This window comes from Camellia sinensis, chromosome 14, assembly GCF_055761805.1.
Source record: "Camellia sinensis isolate YWXY chromosome 14, ASM5576180v1, whole genome shotgun sequence".
Lineage (NCBI taxonomy): Eukaryota > Viridiplantae > Streptophyta > Magnoliopsida > Ericales > Theaceae > Camellia > Camellia sinensis.
The window spans coordinates 2,835,184-2,855,867 of NC_138974.1; the positions used below are offsets into that span (position 1 = coordinate 2,835,184).

The following is a 20,684-nucleotide window of genomic DNA, read 5'->3' on the forward strand; positions in this document are numbered from 1 at the left end:
TTGTTAAGCATGAATGATTGTCCCTATTTTGTATATCAAGCATTATCTTGTTTTGATGACATTCTTGGAAAGTCCTTAGTGCCAGGGGACTATAATGCAACTGCACCATTGTTTGAGATATCTTCCTTGCTTTGTCTTGTTTTGCCACTAACGGTTTACCGCGTGGGTTTGTTTGTCTGGAATGTCATCATTTGTAATATGTTGATGCTAGTAAGCATCCCTTGAAACTTTAAAGATTTGCTAGGTGGACGAGGTCCATCCCTTGTTATATAAAGTTTTGATATGTATCGTTTTGAAAAGACTTCGGCTATTATTCATGCAAACCCTTTATTATTTATATTATTCACTGAGTATCCAAGTTCACCCTCTCTATATATATGTAGGTGATGAGCAAGAAGGCGGTGACGCCTAAATGTGATTCGCTAGCTTGTTTTGGATTTTTTGTTATGTCGGCTTGACTTGTGTTCACGTCGGCAGTCTTGAAAATTATGGTTCTCGACTTGTAATACTTGTATTTTGCACATGTCGGATTGAGAAGCCTTTTGATCAAGATGCAATAAGTACTTTACTTCATTGTACTAAGTTGTAACCCATGTGAAGATATTTGCCATTTCATTTGACTTACGCACAGCTCTCACGGACTAATCTGATTTGTATGTATTGCTTCCGTACTTGTGAGCCCCATATATTTATACTCTGTTGTGTGTGGATTTTGAAAATTAGCCTTCGGTAATCTCGGATTACTGGCCATCACGGCACCATCCTACTAGGGGCGGTTTGGGGCCGTGACACGAAGAAGGTACTCCCTAACTTATTCTCTCGCTTTGATTGTTATGTTTCTAGTCAAGTTTTAGTTGCTCATTCTCCTCATTTGTGGGTTGTAGACTCAGAAGCAACCTGCCACGTAGCGAGGGACAGAGTTGGGTTTGTTGAGTATCGTCGAGTTCCAACTGGTAGCAAACAAGTATACATGGGGAATGAATCTAGCGTGCAGGTGCTTGGGATTGGCACTTACAAGCTGGAAATGCGACATAGGTGCACTCTATATCTTCATGATTTACTCTATGCTCCAGAGATTCGACGAAACTTATTATCAGTTATTAGCATGATGAGTCTTGGTTTTAATTTTCAGTTTGAGAGTGGACAAGTTAGCATTTTTTTTGGTACAATTTATTATGGTAGTGGTTTTATTTTAGATGGTTTTTTAGTTCTGGATGTTAATAATTCTAGTTTGAATAATGCCAATGACTCTATTTCATATATTACGTCTAATTGTGATATTGATAATGATTCTATTAAATGGCATGCTAGATTAGGCCACATTGGGAAAGACAAAATGATCAAGTTAGCTAGAGAAGGCCTTTTAAGCCCACTCGCTAGGGTCAATCTACCCATTTGTGAGCATTGCCTTGCTGGCAAGGCAACCAGAAAACCATTTGGAAAAGCCAAAAGGGCATCTTTTCTATTACAACTAATTCACTTTGACATATGTGGACCAATGAATGTTAAGGCAAGAAATGGATCTCCTTACTTTATCACATTTATAGATGACTGTACGCGTTTTGGTTATGTCTATTTGATCTCTCATAAGTTAGAAGCATTGGATTGCTTTCGACGTTATGTTTTAGAAGTCGACAATCAATTAAACAAAAGCATTAAGGCTTTAAGGACAGACCGAGGCCGCGAATATCTATCTAAGCTATTCAAAAAGCTTTGTGAAGAGAAAGGAATAATCAGACAGTTGACAATACCTGGCACTCCGCAACAAAATGGTGTAGCGGAGAGAATGAATCGAACACTACTGGATATGGTTAGGTCAATGATGGCGCAAGCCAATCTTTCTATTTCCTATTAGGGAGATGCTTTGCTAACTGCAGCCTACATCCTTAATCGTGTGCCTTCTAAATCAGTACCTTCCACCCCTTATGAATTATGGACCGGCGAAAAACCAAATTTGGACAAATTGCAGCCATGGGGTTTAGCAGCTTTCATACACAACACTTCTCATAAGTATGGAAAGTTAGGCCCTAGAGGAAAGAAGTGTATCTTCATTCGCTATTGTGAGCATTCTAAGGGCTATATGTTCATTGGAGAGCAGCCGGACGGGAGTGTGACTGAAATTGAGTCGCGTGATGTGGATTTCCTAAAGGAGATTTTCCTAGGAGATGTGAGGTTAGTAGAGATGTAGATCTCTATGAGATAGAGGAACCACAACATGGCGCACCAAGTAGCTTAGTTGAGAATGAGGAATTCCCTTAAGCTCCTAGGTATAGTGGGAGCGACATTGATGGACTAGGTCCAGCAAATGTGGATTCTCAAGAACCTCAACGTCGAAAAAGCGAGCGTGGATCGATCCCTCGTCGTCGTTTTGAGATTGAGAGGGAAGCATTTATGATTGCTCCATGTGACATTGTTGAGCCAAAAACAATAAAAGAGGCTTTAGCATCTCTTACGAATAATGAGTGGAAAGTTGCGATGCTTGATGAGATGGAGTTTATGAGAAAGAACCATGTGTGGGACTTGGTTGATCTGCCACCTGGGCGCAAGACCATTGGGAACAAATGGGTTTTCAAGATCAAACGCAAGGCAGATGGTTCCATGGAAAGGCATAAAGCTCGTCTAGTGGCAAAAGGTTACACCCAATTAGAGGGTATAGACTATGAGGAAACTTTTTCTCCAATAGTAAGGTTTGCCTCCATTCGCCTTATTCTGGCAATAGTAGCTCGGTTGGACCTTGAGCTATATCAAATGGATGTTAAAACTGCATTTCTCAATGGAGAACTGGATAAAGAAATCTATATGGATCAGCTAAAGGGCTTTATAGCAACTAGAATGAAGCGCAAAGTTTGCAAGCTTCAAAGATCTATTTATGGTTTAAAGCAATCATCTAGACAGTGGTACCTGAGATTTCATCGAGCAATTATCACCGATGGGTTTACCATGATCGATGAAGACCATTGTGTGTATGTTAAACAATCCAAGGATAGTTTTTTGATTTTGTCATTATGTATTGATGATATACTATTGGCCGGAAATGATAAGGAGATGATTGGCGCCACCAAAGGGTGGTTGTCCTCAACCTTCGAGATGAAGGACATGGGTGAAGCTAGCTATGTACTTGGGTTTAAGATCCTGAAAGATCGCTCTAAGAGACTTCTTGGTTTGTCTCAAGAGACTTACATTAAGAATATCTTAAAGCGATTCCAAATGCAAAGCTGCAAATCTGTTGACACTCCTTTAGCTAAAGGTGAGAGCCTAAGCCTTAATATGAGACCAAAGACTCTAGAAGAAAAAGAAAGGATGGCCCAAGTACCCTATGCTAATGCAGTTGGAAGCTTGATGCATGCTATGATGTGTACTCGGCCAGATATATGTTATGTAGTGGGATTGGTAAGTCGTTACCAGTCTGATCCAGGACCTGCTCATTGGAATGTAGTCAAGAGGATATTGTGTTACCTCAAAGGGACTGCAGATTATGTGCTTTGTTACCAGAGTACGAATTTATGCCTAGTTGGCTACAGTAATGCTGATTGGGGCGGTGATATAGATGAGCGAAAGTCCACATCTAGATATGCTTTCATGCTCGGTGGTGGAGCCATTACCTGGAGCAGTAAGAAGCAATCATGTATTTCCCTATCTACCATGGAGGCAAAGTTTGTGGCATGCTCAGCTACCGTACAAGAGGCTGTTTGGTTACGAAGGTTCTTACAGCATTTGGGAGTAGTCTCAGAAGCCACAGACCCTGTCACTATTCATTGTGACAGCATGGCTGCACTCGCCTATGCCAAAGATCCTAAGTATCATGGAAGAACCAAACATATAGACATAAAGTTTAACTTCATCAGAGAAATAGTGGTGCAGAAGCAAGTTGTCTTAAAACACATTTCTACTAGTCGCATGGTTGCGAACCCACTGACCAAACCTATTTCGAGACATGCTCATTGTACTCATGTTAGGTCTTTGGGTTTACATAGATGGTAGTGATGCTTATGTGTTTTTTTTTAACTTGGATGATTACTTATGTACTTTGCAATGTTTGGGATATTATTTATGTAATCAGTATTTATGCTTGTTCTATTCATTTTTCTATGTTTGGATATGACTTGTGAAAGAGCACATACAGATTTGTTGATTGATGTTAATAGGCAAGATTGGCTCACTCATACGAGCAATTACTTTTGGCGCTCGATGGAGCGAGCAAAAATGAGATATATGGTTGTTAGATCATAGTGGGAGTTGCTTCCAACTTAGATCATCCACAACTAAAGTCGCCTTGGTTTACCAAGATGAGGTCATGTTACTTGATCGACCATGGATAAGAATTTGTACTTTCCATGTTGTCCCTATAGATGATGGCCAGATGCGAGATCTCATTTTAGCGCCTGGATAGTGGCTGAATAAAGAACTCGAGTTAGGCGCTTGAAAAGTGACATGTGCGCTAGTTAATGACTGAACTAAGATCTGTATGGCGTTTTGAGGATAGCATCACTCTTTAGAAGAATAACTCCACCGTAGCATGTATTCATACTACATGTGCTTGGCAACCAATTAGTGAGGTGAGAGAAAGGATCCCAATTTTTCCTCATCGTGTGAGTCTAAATACGTCAAAAAATATGCTTTAAATTTTGACATTTATACTATACCCTTAGCAACTTTTAGACTATGTCATAAAGTAAGAAGTCAATGTTAGCTACTTTGGTATGTTGCCCATGGTCATGTATGATTCGACTTTGAGGAACATGTTCAGGAAAGCAATTAACTTCAAACTAAGTGACATGAAGGCGAAAGGAAGATTGTCTAGAATTACACATCTGTTCTATATTCACTGTCGACAACTCACATCGCTCTATATGGGACGCGGATTGGGTGTGAATACATAGCATGATTGGAAGAGTAAAGCTTGCTCATTGAGGGATCAGAGATGCTTGACTCGGTGTAACTAGATGGATCTAGGGCATATGAGATACTATCTTTAGGTTGATGCCTCTATACTGGCTCGTGATGAGTTCCTAGTATAGAGCTCCCACATGCAAGTATCCTCAGCGGTCGCACGGTCCATTGGCTAAGTATAATTGTGTTTATTGGGTAGATTGAGATATAAAAGGCGCGGTGTCATGCCAGCGCATGTTCGAGTGGGAGATGTTGGAAATTGGGTTGGGTTTAGAACCCAAACTCAATTGGGTCGCCCATGGTGGCATGACCCAATTAGAACAGATCTAAATATCCGTAACAGATTATATACATATATCAAGATATGGGATAATCTTGATATGGGATAATTGTTAATATAATATATGATAATTATTGATCAGATATTATAGATATGGGATAGATATTATCTGGGATAATATATCTATCTAATGGGTCTCCTAACTCTCCCATATAAACAGATCTTGAATTTTGTTTATGATATAACAAAAAGAAACATACGTTCTCTCTTCCCATAAACTATTCTGCCTTTGTACTGTGATTGGTGTGGGTAAAACTCTAGTAGTTTTACTCCATTGCTGTGGAGATTATTCAATAGTACGTGATTCACCTTCTAAACTGGATTTATTGTGCAATCTGTTTATCAACAAGGTTTGTCTGAATCCATATTATTTTTCGCTGTGTATATAGTATTATATTTTCATCAACATCAAATCAATCACTTTTTTTAAAACTTTCTTCCCAAAATAATTTTCCAAAACCATTTCTAAAAAAGGCAAACCAAACAAGTTTTTGTACTTTTTATCTCAAAAACTACTCTACAAACACAAACCAAACACACCCATTTAAATAATCCGAACTGTTCACATTTTAGAATACATTAAGTAAAACATGTCTACAAAAAATTAAATTAATCGGATATTGTTTACCCATTCATTCTCTCACATTTGTAGATACAAAAATAAATAACAATTGCGATTTAAAATATTAAAATATACAAATATAAGTGGATGAAAAGGTAAATGATATCCGATTAATTTAATTTTTTGCAGGTATATTCTATGTATTCTAAAATGTGAACGGTTTAAATTATAGAAATGGGCCCCGAAATGGGCCCATTTGGCTGTTTAACAATGACTGTTGTGCATTCCCGCACAACAGCCACCCCAAATCCTTTATTTAGGGAATGAAGTATTTTTAAATTTCTAATTGATTGTTTTTAAAATTTTCGTCAAGATCTTCTTTTAACTTAATTAATATATTATACTATTTTATTATTGTTTGTGAAGTGTTGTTATCTAAATTGTTAGAATCTATCTCTTCATCATGTCAAATACCTATATATTTTTGTTGATAACATTGAAAAATCAAACTCTAATAGAGTGCCAAATTTAGAAACAAGAAACTTTTATAAAATAATTTAAGTATGATTATTTTTCTCGAGGGTTGGGATTTATAATTTATGAGAATTTGTAGGTTCTTAATTTGATTAACAATAACCTATTTACTATCGTTTTCTAAAATTATTCCTTTTGAATCTGGGATATATCAATTGTTATTATCGTGGTCCTTCACCTTAGTGCAATTTTTGCCCATAGAATTATTATTGTCATGCCTGACATCAAACAAACCACAAGTTATGAAATGGGCTGTATGGATTTTGGTCCGAGGGAACTGTGACTGATGAGTGACTGAATCACTGACTATGAGTTGGTTTGGAAATGAGGTTAGTTTTTGGAAAATGAGTGGGAGCACTAGTTAGTGCTATCACTAATGATGTGGCAGTAGGTCCCACCATGAATGATTTAATGTTTTGGTCTTGGTGTTGTATTTTTTTTTCTTTTTTTATTGAGTGCCATGTCATTAGTGGTCTTTTTAGAGCTCTAAAATTAGTGGTCTCTATCATTGTTGTTAGTTTTTTGATTTTTTGATTTTTTTTTGATTATTTTAGTTTGGGGTTAAAAAATTTGGTTTGGGAAGGATTTTTTTATTTTTTTGATTTTTTTTAGAGAAAGAGTGTAATTATAAGTTAGATGTGATATTTTGTCTTACTACTTAAAAAGTCTATTTTTTTTTTTTGAACTATTTTAGCAACAAAAAAAAAATTCCTATAGAGAGAAATGTAGAGAAAACTAAGAAATTAAGAGAGACAGAGAGAGATGCTGAGAAGAAAAGCTTAGCAAAATCAAAGTCAAAGTTGAAGACAAAGAAGAGGTGGAAGAAGCCCGCAAGGGCTCCGTCGCAGCGTCCGCCACCGGCGTTGCCACTCTCCTCCAACACTTTGAGCGGTCCTCGAAAGACCACCCCATTTCTTCTTCTTTGAAATCCCACCGCATCGGCCTCTCCTAGTCCTAGTCTTCCCACCAAAACCCTAACTTTAGAAATCAAATGGAGGTGGAAGTGAAGCTTCGTCTGCCTTACTTAGAGTCTTCAAACTTTGCAATTTTCCGATCCGGGAAGTTGCCGCAGTAAGGCCTCGTTTGGTGTAGCTGTTAAAATAGATTATAGATTATAGCTTAACAAATTATGGATTATGACTTTAATTAGAAGCTGCTAATCTGTTTGGTGTAGTTGTTGGATTATAGATTTAAGTTGTTGAGTAGTGTTTGTTAAATAAGCTGTGAAGTGGTTTTTTCAAGTAACTTTTATTTTTTGTTATTCATTACTTGTTTATATTTCTCATAAAAAATAATAATAATAATCTATAACCCATTTGAGACTTTTTCTATTTAAAAAAAAATAAAAAATAAAAAAAATTTAAGAGTATAATCATAAATTAATATATTCACAGCAGAAACTGATAATTAGAAAAGTAAAGGGTGAGCAGCTTTTCAAAATCAACTTTTTTTAGTGAAAATAAGTTGTTAAAATCAGAAGTTGTTTAAAATAAGTTTAACCAAACAGTCTAAAATAAATTTTCCAAAGCTAAAAATTTGAAATTGACTCAAAAAAGTTCAAACAAATACTCCCTAAGTGTAAATTCTAAGGCTTTTTTTTTTTTTTTTTTTTTTTTTTCAAATGTTTGTTTGGATAAGAGCTTTAGCACAATATACCATCATTGGATGTGTTTGTGGCTAATTTGCTTTAGCACAATATATCATCATTGGATGTATTTATGGCTACTTTGGGCGCTTTTCCTCCAACTTTATTCCCATAGGGTGGGTTTTTTCTTTATTCCATTATAGGGTAAAATAGCGTTACCAATGCCCTGTTTTTGTGTATAAAAAAAATAATATTTCCCTACACATAACCTGCTCTTCAAAAGCAATTTTTGCTTAGCGTGTAATTATTTTTAAATTAATTAAAAATGATTTTGGAAAAACCCTTTTTTTGGTAAATATTTTTTTTTTCAATTTATATTTTTAACATAAATATTGTTTGCCAAAAATACTTTTAATATAAATATTGGTAAAGCCGTTTTTCATAAAACGGCATCGGTAAAGCCGTTTTACTCGAGACTTTTCTCAAACTAAGCCCATATACTAATTTATTTTCCAAACTAAATATAATTTAGCCAAATTTCTCAAACTAAGCTGAAACGTGTTTATAAAACACGCTTTCAGCATTTTTGTGGTCCAGACACACAAAATAAACAAAATCATGAAAACGTGTTTACAAAACGCGCTTTTAGTTAAGGTCACGCGGTTACAAATCGCGCGTTTACTAATTATCCCGTCAATTAATAAAACGCAATTGAAAAATGCATAACATGAAAACGTGTTTTGAAAACATGCTCTCAATAAAAAAATAATTATATAAAATGATCACTTTTTTACTTTAATTCTTAATTTTTTTAATTTTATTTTAAGGTCGAGGATTTAGGGTTTAATTCAGGGTTTAGGGTTTAATTCTTAAAATTTATTTATTTTTATTTTAGGATTTTGGATTTAAGAGTTAGGGCAAAGTGTAATTTATGATGCCAAAAAATATAATGAGAACATAAAAAAGAAGAAGATAAAATTGTGTCGTTTTAAGCACAATAAAAAACACAATAGGGGTCACAACAGTGACCCCGTGGCCCAAAAAAAAAAGATAAGGCTTAGCGTCAGACATCACACACACTCACACTCTTTTCTTTCTCTTTCTCTCTCTCTCTTACACACTTACACCCACATCACTCCACTTTCTCTCTTTCACACACATCCACACACACTTATAATACAAAAATAAAAATAAAAATAATTAATTTTATTCATTATATTTATTTTAATAAAACATATTTAATTTTTAATATAAAAATTTTTTATTTTTATAAAATTAATACCAATAAAAAGATATCAATCATATTTTTAAAATGAGACCAATATTAAAAATATATAATAATAATTACGCTGTTTAGTTTGGTTATATTTTTTAAATATATATTTTTTTAAATTATTAGTCTCATTTTAAAGATAATCGAACCAAATAGAGTGATTGTTATTTTTTATAGACCAATATCAAATATATGTAACAATAGTTTATAATATTACATAATAATCAAATCAAACAGAGTGATTTGATTATTATGACCCATGCTTTTCACATGAACTGGCCTAGCGAATTTCCATGACTATGTCATTTTCAAAACTTTATTCCCACTCTAGAGTGGGTGTCTATCTTTATTCTCATTCTTAGGTGAAACGACTTTTCCAGTGCCCTTTTTGTTGAATAAAAAAAGATTAAATTTTTTTTTCCATAAAACCGACTTTTGAAAAGCCGTTTTTACTTAATTTATAATTATTTCTCGTTAATTTAAAACGGTTTTGCTAAACCTATTTTGTGCCAAATATTTTTTGTTTTTAAATTCTTAATTTTGAAGATAAATATTTACACTGAAAATATATTTCAAACATAAAATGGTTATAGGAAAACCATTTTACAATACAGCTTTATCTAAGCCGTTTTTAAAAAAATGTTTGTTTTTTTGGTTTGTCAGTGTTGGTTTTGGTTGAATACACGTTTTTGCCTTGCTCCCCAGTCCAACACACACAGACAAAGCCGAAGAGAGAGGAAGAGAGACGAAGAGAGTGCACAGCGAAGGAGGGTAAGCACTTTTTTGGTTATCACTGTTGAACAGCTGAATGAGTTCAGAGATCTTGTTTGTTCCCTTAAATATTTGTTGCCAAGAAATATTTAAATAAAACTTCACACAACATATCCAAAGTATCTAATTTGCTAATTACTACTATGAACAGGAAAACAAAATAAAGGTATGACTATAACACACTTCAGAACGACGTAACTAGTTCAAACATAAGTATCCCACAAAAATAATTTGTAGAAACGTTCAACATAACACAATATATAAAATAAAACGATGAGTACAATACTTAACAGTTATATAGATGACATTCTTAGACAAACCTTTCACAAATTCATTGTCAGTAGAGTTATTTTAACACAGACAGTACGAAATTATGGATAACAACATATAATTTAGTAGACAGATAGACGCCTAATCCTCGCTTAAATCGGCAGTCTCAGAGTCCTAACAATCTGAGAGCTCAGGGTCAGAGAGAAGTGCAGAATCTTCCTTGACAGCCTTGATAGCCTCAGCATTTGGTATTGTTCCTTTCTTTTTGGCATCCGACTTAAGTATAGATAGTTTCATATCGTGGGCTAACCTACGACACATTTGAGAAATCTCACGTCGAAGTTTTTCATATAGTCGATCAACATTATCTGGATCTTCTTTTTGGATCTCAACTGAACGTGCTTTCGGCAACTTCAGTCGATTTTCCCGACATAATCTTTCCATTTGCACTCGCTCTATAAAATAGTGCGGGCCACTTCAGAAATGTAGCGTCTGCTAAACCATATCCTATTTGATTATCAGATAGATCCTCCACGAAACCACATGGATCTCGATAGTACTTGGGCATGACAAAATGTCGCTTCCCAAACCTATCATGATAAGCACAAGAGGTATCTAACAAAGCAAATGGTGTTTCATCTTCAGCATCGTCACTTCCCCTTCCCGTTCCTCTTCCTCGGCGTGAACTCTCACCTCTTTCGAAGTTCCTATCCCCTGCGAGTCCTCTTCTGTTCCTCTTCCTCGTCATGAACTCTCACCTCTGTGATTCTTACCCCCTGCTGTGAATCTATACTCCATTTGATTTTTTTCTCAATAAATGAACAATAGTTTCCTAGGGCAAACTGAGTGGAAATGTTGTGTATTTACCATCACTCCTTCAGTCCTTTATATAGTTGTTTATCATATTTAAAGTCCTCCAGTCCTTTAAATATGATAAACAATTCAACATAATCTAAAATTTATAAAAAAAAAAAAAAAAAAAAAAAAAAAAAAAAAAAAAACGTTTCAAATGGTCATGTTATCTATGCTATAACTAATATAGAAATCATTTTCAAAATTATTTTAGGGCCTAAGTTACATAAGCTTAATAATGACCATGAACATAGTGCAGTAACATGTAGATAGTTTTCCTACATAAATATTTGCCAAAATTTTGAATGAGAAATTTAAAAAATAAAAAAAAAGTTGATGATTAGATTTATAGCATATTTGACAAAACTTAATTATTAATTTTGTAATGCTAAAAGTTTCAATAAAGTATAAATTTTTTAAATTACATAAATTTATTCATAAATTTTAAATGTAAAAAATGCTTGGAGTATTTGAAAATATTAAATTTTCAAATGGTAGAAGAACTATTTGATTAAATATAGAATTTTTTAATACACATTTTCAATCAAATACACAATAAAAAACTTAGGCCTATGTGCTACAGTTAAATTTTATTTATTTGTTTAGTATATTAGTTGTAAATTTTTTTTAATATAAAACAATTAAAATATATAAAAAAATTAAAAATTAAAAACCATCTATTTAGAGTTCAAATTAAGAACATGGCTTTAGGGTTTGCAAAATGTTCAATTGGTTTAATCTCTAAAACATTAGTAAATATAATTAATTAATAGTTTAACATGGAATCATTTGCATTACAAGCTAAGAATTCACATGGGCTGTCCAATTACAATCTCACAATTAAAAAGGGCGACCATTTTTTAATTTCACAATTCACGAAACTCAGGTAAGCATTACATAATGTTCATCGACCAAGCCTCACTAGACATGTTTGCCTATCATAACCTGTCTGTTGGTACTCACTGCAACGAGTAGTCAAACGCCTATCTGATATATCCATCTCATTCGAAATACGGGACATAGATTTATAACCCCGTTTTACTTCTCGCAGACGAAGTGCATTAGGCATTAAGGTCTACTAAGGATCATCCCAATAATCTTAATGCGGTATTGAGTTGAATGTTTCCCAAACCCTCATGTGTACAGGAAGCCTACATACTCGATCAATGTATTCGAATGGATTGTCACCGCATTCAGACATAACAGTGAGCATATGGGAACATGGATAGTGTCTTATCTTGTATTTGCCACAACTGCACGTGGGTTGATTCATGTGCACAATCTGTGTATTGCGACCTCGTCCATGGCGAAAAGATATTTGCACCTCAAAGACGTGACAGGGCCTATCAGACATTATTGATGCAAACTAATTGTCATGTTTATAGCTGTAATTAACTTCATAACATAATAAACACAATTTAATTTACATTACAAACTAACCTGTCGTATGATATCTACTGGAAAGTATTTCCCCTTGCAATGCCTTTCTCGATAGTTTTTTACATCTCTCTAGGGTATTGAAACTCATTTCGTACATCTATTTCTACTTGGACTCCCATCTCATCAAAATATTTTATGAGCCGTCGAAATGTAAACTCAACAATAGCTGAGATAGGTAGGTTCCTTGCACCTTTCAAGACACTGTTGAAGCAGTCTGCGTCATTGCTGGTTAATACCCCCCACCGATATCCGTCGTCATATGCAAGAGCCCACTCCACAGGATTCATTTTGTGGACCTAATCGATGGCATCTTGGTTAATGGCCTGTATATATTTTAAGTAGGCATTACACTTTCGTCGTTGATGAACACTCCCTACTTTCCATAGAAGTTGTTTCAGCTCCTTATTTTTAAACTTTGTGTTGAAGTTACTACAAATATATCGAAGGCAGTGCCGATGATATCCAACAAATTGGAACGAAGGATTCAGCAAATGCCCTCACAGCAGCTAAAAGACTCTCAGTTCGATCAGATATCAAAGTCACTCCTTGTCGGTCTATGACAATATGTTCCCTGATATTTGAAATAAAGAACGAACAAGACTCCAAACTCTCCGTGTCGACAACAACAAATGCAAGCGGTAATACTTTGCCATTGGCAGTGACGATCGTTGCTACAAGCAACACACTAGTGTATTTGCCGTATAAGAATGTATCATCTATGGTTATAACAGGTCTACAATATTTGAATCCATCAATGACGAGTTTGAAAGACCAGAAAACAAAGTAGAAAGCGGGCATGATGGTTGTACCTCCGGTATATCTATGCTTCCATTTAATGATGGTGCCAGGATTAGATGTCTGTAATGCATGCATGAATTTAGACAACTGCCTATACGATTCATCCCAATCTCCGAATACCATTCTAATTGCCTTTGACCTTGCATGCCACGCCTTCTTGTATGATATATTGTAGTTCATGGTCTTTTTGATATCTTCGATGACATTCTTAATTGGCATACGAGGTTCATTCTGCATACGACAATCAAATATGGGTTGGATTATTTGGGTGTGGCAACTATAAACAAACTTGTCCCAAAAGATGAGAAGTAATGTAACTGGAGTCAATATTAATGTGGTCCCTATTCATCTTTGGGTATAAACAATGGTGAAGACCCCTATACTGTTTTATTTCAAAAAGACCATGTTTCTTATTAAAAGATGCACGCAACCACCAACTGCAATCGTGCTTGCAAGCAGATACCCAAAGGTCTCGCTTGGAGGTTACGACCTTATACTCTCGATTATTTCTTGCGTGGTACAATTTCACAGCATATACAAGTTGCTTCTTATCGACGAAAACCATTCCTTTGTCCAACTCTGCATTTTTAGCGCTTCAGATCCGGTTACGGGGAACGACATCACGGCTACTTATGTCAAAATCACCACCCATGTGAATGTTCTCATAGAAAGGAATTTCAAGTCTAAGTGGGATGGGGACATTTTTAGGGTCAACGGGGCCGTCAGCATCATCTTCTTCATCATCATTATCTGATCCGGCCAATAAATTTTCTTCATCAAACATCTCATTTTCATCATCGTCTAGGGCATCAGGACCATACATGTCATTGTCAGCAATAGTGTCAGCAAGCTGCACATAGTTCACCGTTTTCGCCATACTCCCATCAACTTCAACTGGAGTGGTATGATGGCTACAGGTGGGCACATCTTCTGTGTTATTGTGAAATTCATAATCATATCCACCACGCGAACTTGATTCCACACCATGGCCCTCAAATGTCTGTTGTGTGTAGACCACTAAATAACGTTGATATGATGCATACATAGGAGACTGAAACGTAGTCGTGTCAATCCCATATGTAAGCAATGTAATGAAGGGACGAGAATCCATCTGTCTCATATTCGGGACATTGCGTACAACCTCTTTATCAATGTACACTTCCAAATAATTTGGTGGTTGGAAACTTGCACTGGTACTTAATGATTGCTTTCTACTGACAATAAGAATATCTACATTTGAAGTTCAATTGGACACTTTCGCCGTAACTTGCCACTTTGGACATGAACATCTCCTCCAAATTATTAAGCGTGGTGCCAAGTTGCACCCTCTATATCCCTTTCGGCTCAGTATCATATAACATACCTTCATCGGGATCCCAAATTATGATTCCTTCCCAGTAGAAGATAATTGAAACACTCTCCATACACTCGCTTCAATGAAACAAAAAACTTAAAATATTAACAATATACTTATATTGCATTTTACTTCTAAAAGAATTATATGGATTTTAACTCATTCAATTACAATTGCTTGTGAGTCAAGAACTTTATTTAAGTAATCATTAATTGTAATCCAACAATCATTATTGATTTTTTAATTAAAATATGAGTTAAAAAATTATTATGTTTTGGATATTTTTTGACTTTTTAAGAAAAAAACTTATAAAAAGTAGGGAAAAAATAGAATCTTTGACTTTTTTGTATAATTTGTTGGCTTTTTTTATTTTTTTTAATAATTTTTTGACTTTTTAACTAAAAAATGAAATTGCCAAACGAGAAAATCAAATAAAAGATAATTTATTAGTTGGGATCAAAATCAACACATAAAGAATGTTGGTTTGTTTTGACATAAAATAATTTTTTAAAATAATTACATATTTTTTATTATTTGGTTAAATTAAAACAAAGTAAAATATTTTTTGTCATTGTCTCTAAAATAACTTATCATTACAAATTTTGTTAGTCAATTTTTAAGAAGTTTACTTCCTACCTTTGTAACATAATGATCTTTAGCCAAATTACACTTCATATCACTTTTTTCCCATTGAACTTAAAATAATAACACTCCCCTTCCCCCTCCCTCTCCTCTTATCTATTAATTTTTTTTTTCTTTTCAATTTGAACTTTAATAATGAAAATACCCTTTCAGCTATAAGCAAATTACACTTCACCTGCTTAAACTATCACACTTTGTTACATAAAACTATCAATTTGTATCAATATAAATCTTCGACTAATAATTTATTACATAAATAGATAGAAAATTGACATGTAGCTTGCATATATTATCTCAAATTTTGATTCTATTCGGATTTTAATTTGATTATTATGTGTTAGTTAATCCAGGATTTTTTTACATAATAGTTAATCCAGGATTAAAATATGAAATTGGAAATACTTAAAAAGGAAATATGGGTTGATTTTATTTTGGACCCCTTACATTAAGGTTATCTTCGATTGCTACCACCTAGTTCTCTTATTTTTACATTATATATTCACATTTCTATATTATTATTATTATTAACATTATTTTTTCATTTTTTTGCTCACGAAGGTATCTGATTCTTTGTCTGTGTACAACATTTACCAAACAACTCTTAGGTACAAAGGCTCATCTGAAATCTATTTGAATAATTCGAACTATTTATTTTGTAATGTTTATCGAGAAAAATACAAATAAGAAAATAAGTTGACTAAGACAAATATTTACTTAATCAACTTAATTTTTTATATTATCTTCCCAACAGACCTAAGAAAATTAATAATTTTACTTATCAAGATGAACCTAGAATGATCCAACGAATCTAATAACCCCTATCTAGTTGGATAACTCACCGGAGAAAAAGCCATTTATAACATTTGGCACTCATTCAAAGCGTGACCAATCTGCATAGGAGGAGGGGGTACTACTCACTACTGTGGAGGAAAAAAGAGGAAGCACTGCCACATAGCCGTTGTGCTTCTTAGAAGCAGCTCAAGCATATTAGTGGCGTAAGATGAAAATTGTAAATAGGCCATTTATAAATTTGAACATTATAACTTTTATTCTTTTACTTCAAATTTATTTGTTTACTTGTTAAGATGCAAAATTAATTTTTATATTTTTTTAATATCCTTCTCAATTAATATTATGGTAAATCTATTTAATTTTTCTTCTAACATAATTACTTTCAATAATAATTTTAACAATTTGATAAACATTTCTCAGACATTAATTGTTTACCAACATATAAATATCGTAAGAAAGTAAACACTACAATTACACTACAATTTCCAGAGCATACAATAAAAGTGAGTAATAATTATTATCCTATATTTGACTAGTCTATTAAGAAATTTGGTGGACCCCAAACCATAATATGCAACAAATATGGAATTCAAATTAAAAACCCTCACCATGGAATTAAGATACATATTGCATTTAAAATTCTAAAAAGAAATCTTTAAACTTCACCTATTAAATTTTTTATAAATGAAAATTCAAATTATTAAGAAAATGATAACTTGATTAAAATTCAGTTAAATATGGGGTATAATCTGATTTTCAAATAGTTCATTCCAGTCAAATAAATTTAGTTAAATCTCTACCTCAATAAACCTGTGTATATTTAAATTAAACTGGTAAAAAATTGCCATGTAGATAGACATATTTGAATTTAATAAGTTTTCTCTCAAATCTCATCAACCCAAATCACACCCAACCTCTATATTTTGTATTTTCCAAATACTCTAAAATAATTTTAAATAAGCAATAAATAATTTCATTGAGATGCAATGTTATTTTAAAAAAGAACAAAACAATTTGAAACGATCCAGAGTTAAAGACAATTCAACCTCAATCAATTTATATTTATGATGTTATTTATTATTGATTACAATTGTATAGAATATACTAAAACTAAGTACTAGAGCAAGAGCAAGATGTGATGAATCACATGTTTCTTATAAAAAGTTGAGAATTGTTTAAATTGTATAATTTAAAAATTCTCGCGGATTTAAAGTCCCAAAATTGGTGCAAAGAAACACAATCAAATTGAAATTCCAAGAACAATCAAATCATGCCCTAAACTTCTACAAAGAACGTTGGCTAAAATATGTTTCTTACAATTTACCAAAAAGAACAAAAAAAAAATTAGGAAAATTATTAAGGGGGAATCTTAAAGAAGAAGAAAAAGCTTCAAGTTTATTGTTTGGATAACTAAATAAGGTTAGCATCAATCTAGTGAGTGAAGCAATAGCTTCAAGTTCACTTCTACACTATTTTAACTTCTATTATTGCTAAAGTTACATTTCATATATTCAGTTTTATTTCTATTTATTTTAAACTCTTTTGACTCAATTTATGCTCTTCATATTTCTAATTTTTTATTTCTTTTTTAGTTTCATTTACTGGAACGATATCATTAACAAACAATATACACCATGGGATGTTATCTTGCATATGTTTAGTTACTTCATTCATGACTAAGACACCTAGGTAATGACTTAAAGTTGACACTTGATGCACTGCTAGAGTGATTGGGAATTCAATAATTTCTCCAAAATGAAGTTGTTGCTTTAGTCTGTGTGTGTGTGTGAAGAAGTGACCACTAAGAATGGGCTCTCAAGCTTCTCTCATATAAAGTTCACATTTCTGTATTGACCACACATCATAAACTCAAAATAAGATAAAAATAAGCCAAACTCCAGCTAATCAGTCTGGGTAAAAACCCTAGAAATTTGTCCTTCGTCTTTTTCTTTATTTGGATTTGGATTTGCTGGAGTGCCCTACTAATACTAAAGCCCTGGAAATTTGAGCAGTCAATGAATTATATCACAAAACAGACATTCCTCCTAACCATTATTTTAACAAGCTAATCAGAAATGTGTGACGCTCTGTGATTCAACATGGAATTGATAAGTTATCCGATAAGCCCTTTTCATATGACAATCCCAATTCATGCTCCATTCAGTTGCCAAGTTAAGAAAAACGAAAAAATAATTCTTTAAAACTAATTGATAGTAAATACGGGACACCATGATTAAATTGTGTTCAATACACCCACGTACACAAACAATACAGGAATGCGGTGGACTGACTGAGCATTTGATTTTCTCCGGAACCAAACGGAAGGATCAAATTAGAAGACAAAATGTAGAAAAAGCGATCCAAAGACAGGTGAGTCTCACCTGAAAGAGAGGTGCGAAGGAGAGCGAGGAAGCATAGAAGGATATAGAAGAGCTTGGAAGCCATGGGCGAAGAGGAATGTATCAGTGTGAAGAATCAGAAACCCTAAACTCTACGCCCATCAATGTCGTCACAGCATTCTCTCTCTCTCTCTCTCTCTCTCTCTCTCTAGTCTCTGAATATTTGGGTTGACTGGTTAATTGAGAGACTCACTTGAGCATGAGACTCTTCTTCTTCATTCGTTAGAAATTTAGAATTAGAGAAAGCTTTTCGATTGGGTATGCTATGCATCTCTGAACAGGTTAATTTACGGGTACGGATCTAAGATCAAATCTATATGGTTCTTGTATTCTTACCATAAGAAAATCAACTTATTACAAATTTGATGTAAGTCTTGTCGCAAATAAATAAACAAATAAACTCAGAAAACTGAGTAAGACCAGCAATTACGTTTACGTATCATATTAAACTTTTTTATGCTGCCCAGTGCAAATGTAAAAACACTGCTCTAACCAAAATTTTAGACTTTGCAAAGCTCGCACAATGGAAAAGGAGTGTAGTTCTAATCAAAACTTTGCACTATGTATGATTCTAGAGATGAAGCCACCAATTTGAAATCCAGCAAAAAAAAACAAAAAAAACACCCATTGTGTAAAATCTTGTCAGAAATAACTCAATAATACAACCAATCAACATTTGAATTCACAGAATCTTAACCCTAACCCACATTGATATCTTCCAAACTTCCACATCTACAATGGAAATAAAGATAAAAACCCATCCCAATGGGAACAAAGTTGTCAAATTGGCAGAGTCACGAAAATTGGTCGGCTACTTTGGGTTCTCTCTCTCTCACTCTTATCTCTATCTTTTGTATGTTAGTTGGAGTTTGTGGGATTGGTTCTGTCTAAATAAGCTATTTAGGCCCTTCTTAACATTGGATAAGATAGCAGCATCCTGAATAACACATTGCAATTTACAAGCAATATATAATGGATCTTTTGGATTATGCTTGTGTGTTCACTTGTCTAAATAAAGGCTTTAGATCTGCCAGATTGGCAACATTATGGGTCTTTTCTTTTGGGTTATTTAATTGTTGGTTATGTCTAACAATTTTGGAAAGTCAATAAAAAGTTAGCTTTTAACTTTTTACTCATTTTGAGTCACATCACTTTTCATATTTTTTATCTACAAAAAAACAAAAATAAACTAAAAAAAAGTCAAAAAATTAACTTTTTACCAACTCCTCAAAACACCACTTACAAAGTTACAATTTTCGGCTCACTCATGTATTAGAAAACAATGACTGAAAGTAACTTGAGAATGGCTTCATCATCATATCGTGGCTGCAAGATGGTGTAGGAATACTGAGCCTCTGTTTGGCAAGTTGGTTCTTAGGTTTTTTAGGCTATTTTAGCCACAAAAGACAAAATAGGCTATTTTAGCCATAACAAACAAAACATCACATCCAACCCATAATCATTACATTCTTCTCTCACAAAAAAACTCAAAAAAGTCAAAAAGCCAAAAAGCCCTTCCCAAACCAAGCTTTTAAGTCCAGGCTAAAATAGCCAAAAAAGCCAAAAAGTCAAAAAGCCAACTCACTTCCCAAACGGAGGCTGAGTGTTCTATTTGAATTTAGAAGATTTTTGGCGAATAAGTGCTTGTTTGGAAAGTTAGGTTTGGGGTTTCTTTTGGTTAAAATAGTCACAAAAAAACAAAAAGAAGTTTTTTAACTCAATAAGACAAAATATCACATCCAATCGATAATCATTACATTCTTTTTCTTACAAAAATCAAAAAAACCTATCATAAATGAGACTTTTTAGCCCTAGGCTAAAATAGTCAAAAAGTCAAAAAGCCAACCCACTTCCCAAACAGAAATCAACTTCTCCTTTCAGAGCAGGCTTGGCCATTCGGATGGTTACAAGCAATGCATTTAAGGAATATTTTGAGCTGCAGATGCACTCTCCTTATTTAACATTTGTTGTAGCTAATAGAGTTGATGCACATGAAGCATTTAGCACCTCTAGAGGCCGATAATTAGAATTGTTATTTTGTCTCTTAACTCTAAATTTCTTAATGGTTTGTAGAGGTGGCCCAACTATTAGAACTTATTTCCTAATGGTTTGAATAAAAGCATTTACCTGGATGAAGTGGGCTTGACTCTGCGATTTCGATGAACAGGACTTCTCTCTCAAC

At 33.8% G+C, this 20,684-nt stretch overlaps 1 protein-coding gene across 2 annotated transcripts in view; it reads right to left on the bottom strand.

Annotated features, from left to right (window-relative positions):
* LOC145788613 (pentatricopeptide repeat-containing protein At4g13650-like) overlaps window positions 1–20,684 on the bottom strand; it is a 45,413-nt gene extending 24,729 nt beyond the window's left edge. For both annotated transcript variants that reach the window (XR_014351501.1, XM_082907374.1), the window contains exon 1: window positions 20,630–20,684. The gene's annotated coding sequence lies outside the window, so the exon portion shown is untranslated. The remainder of the gene's footprint in view (window positions 1–20,629) is intronic.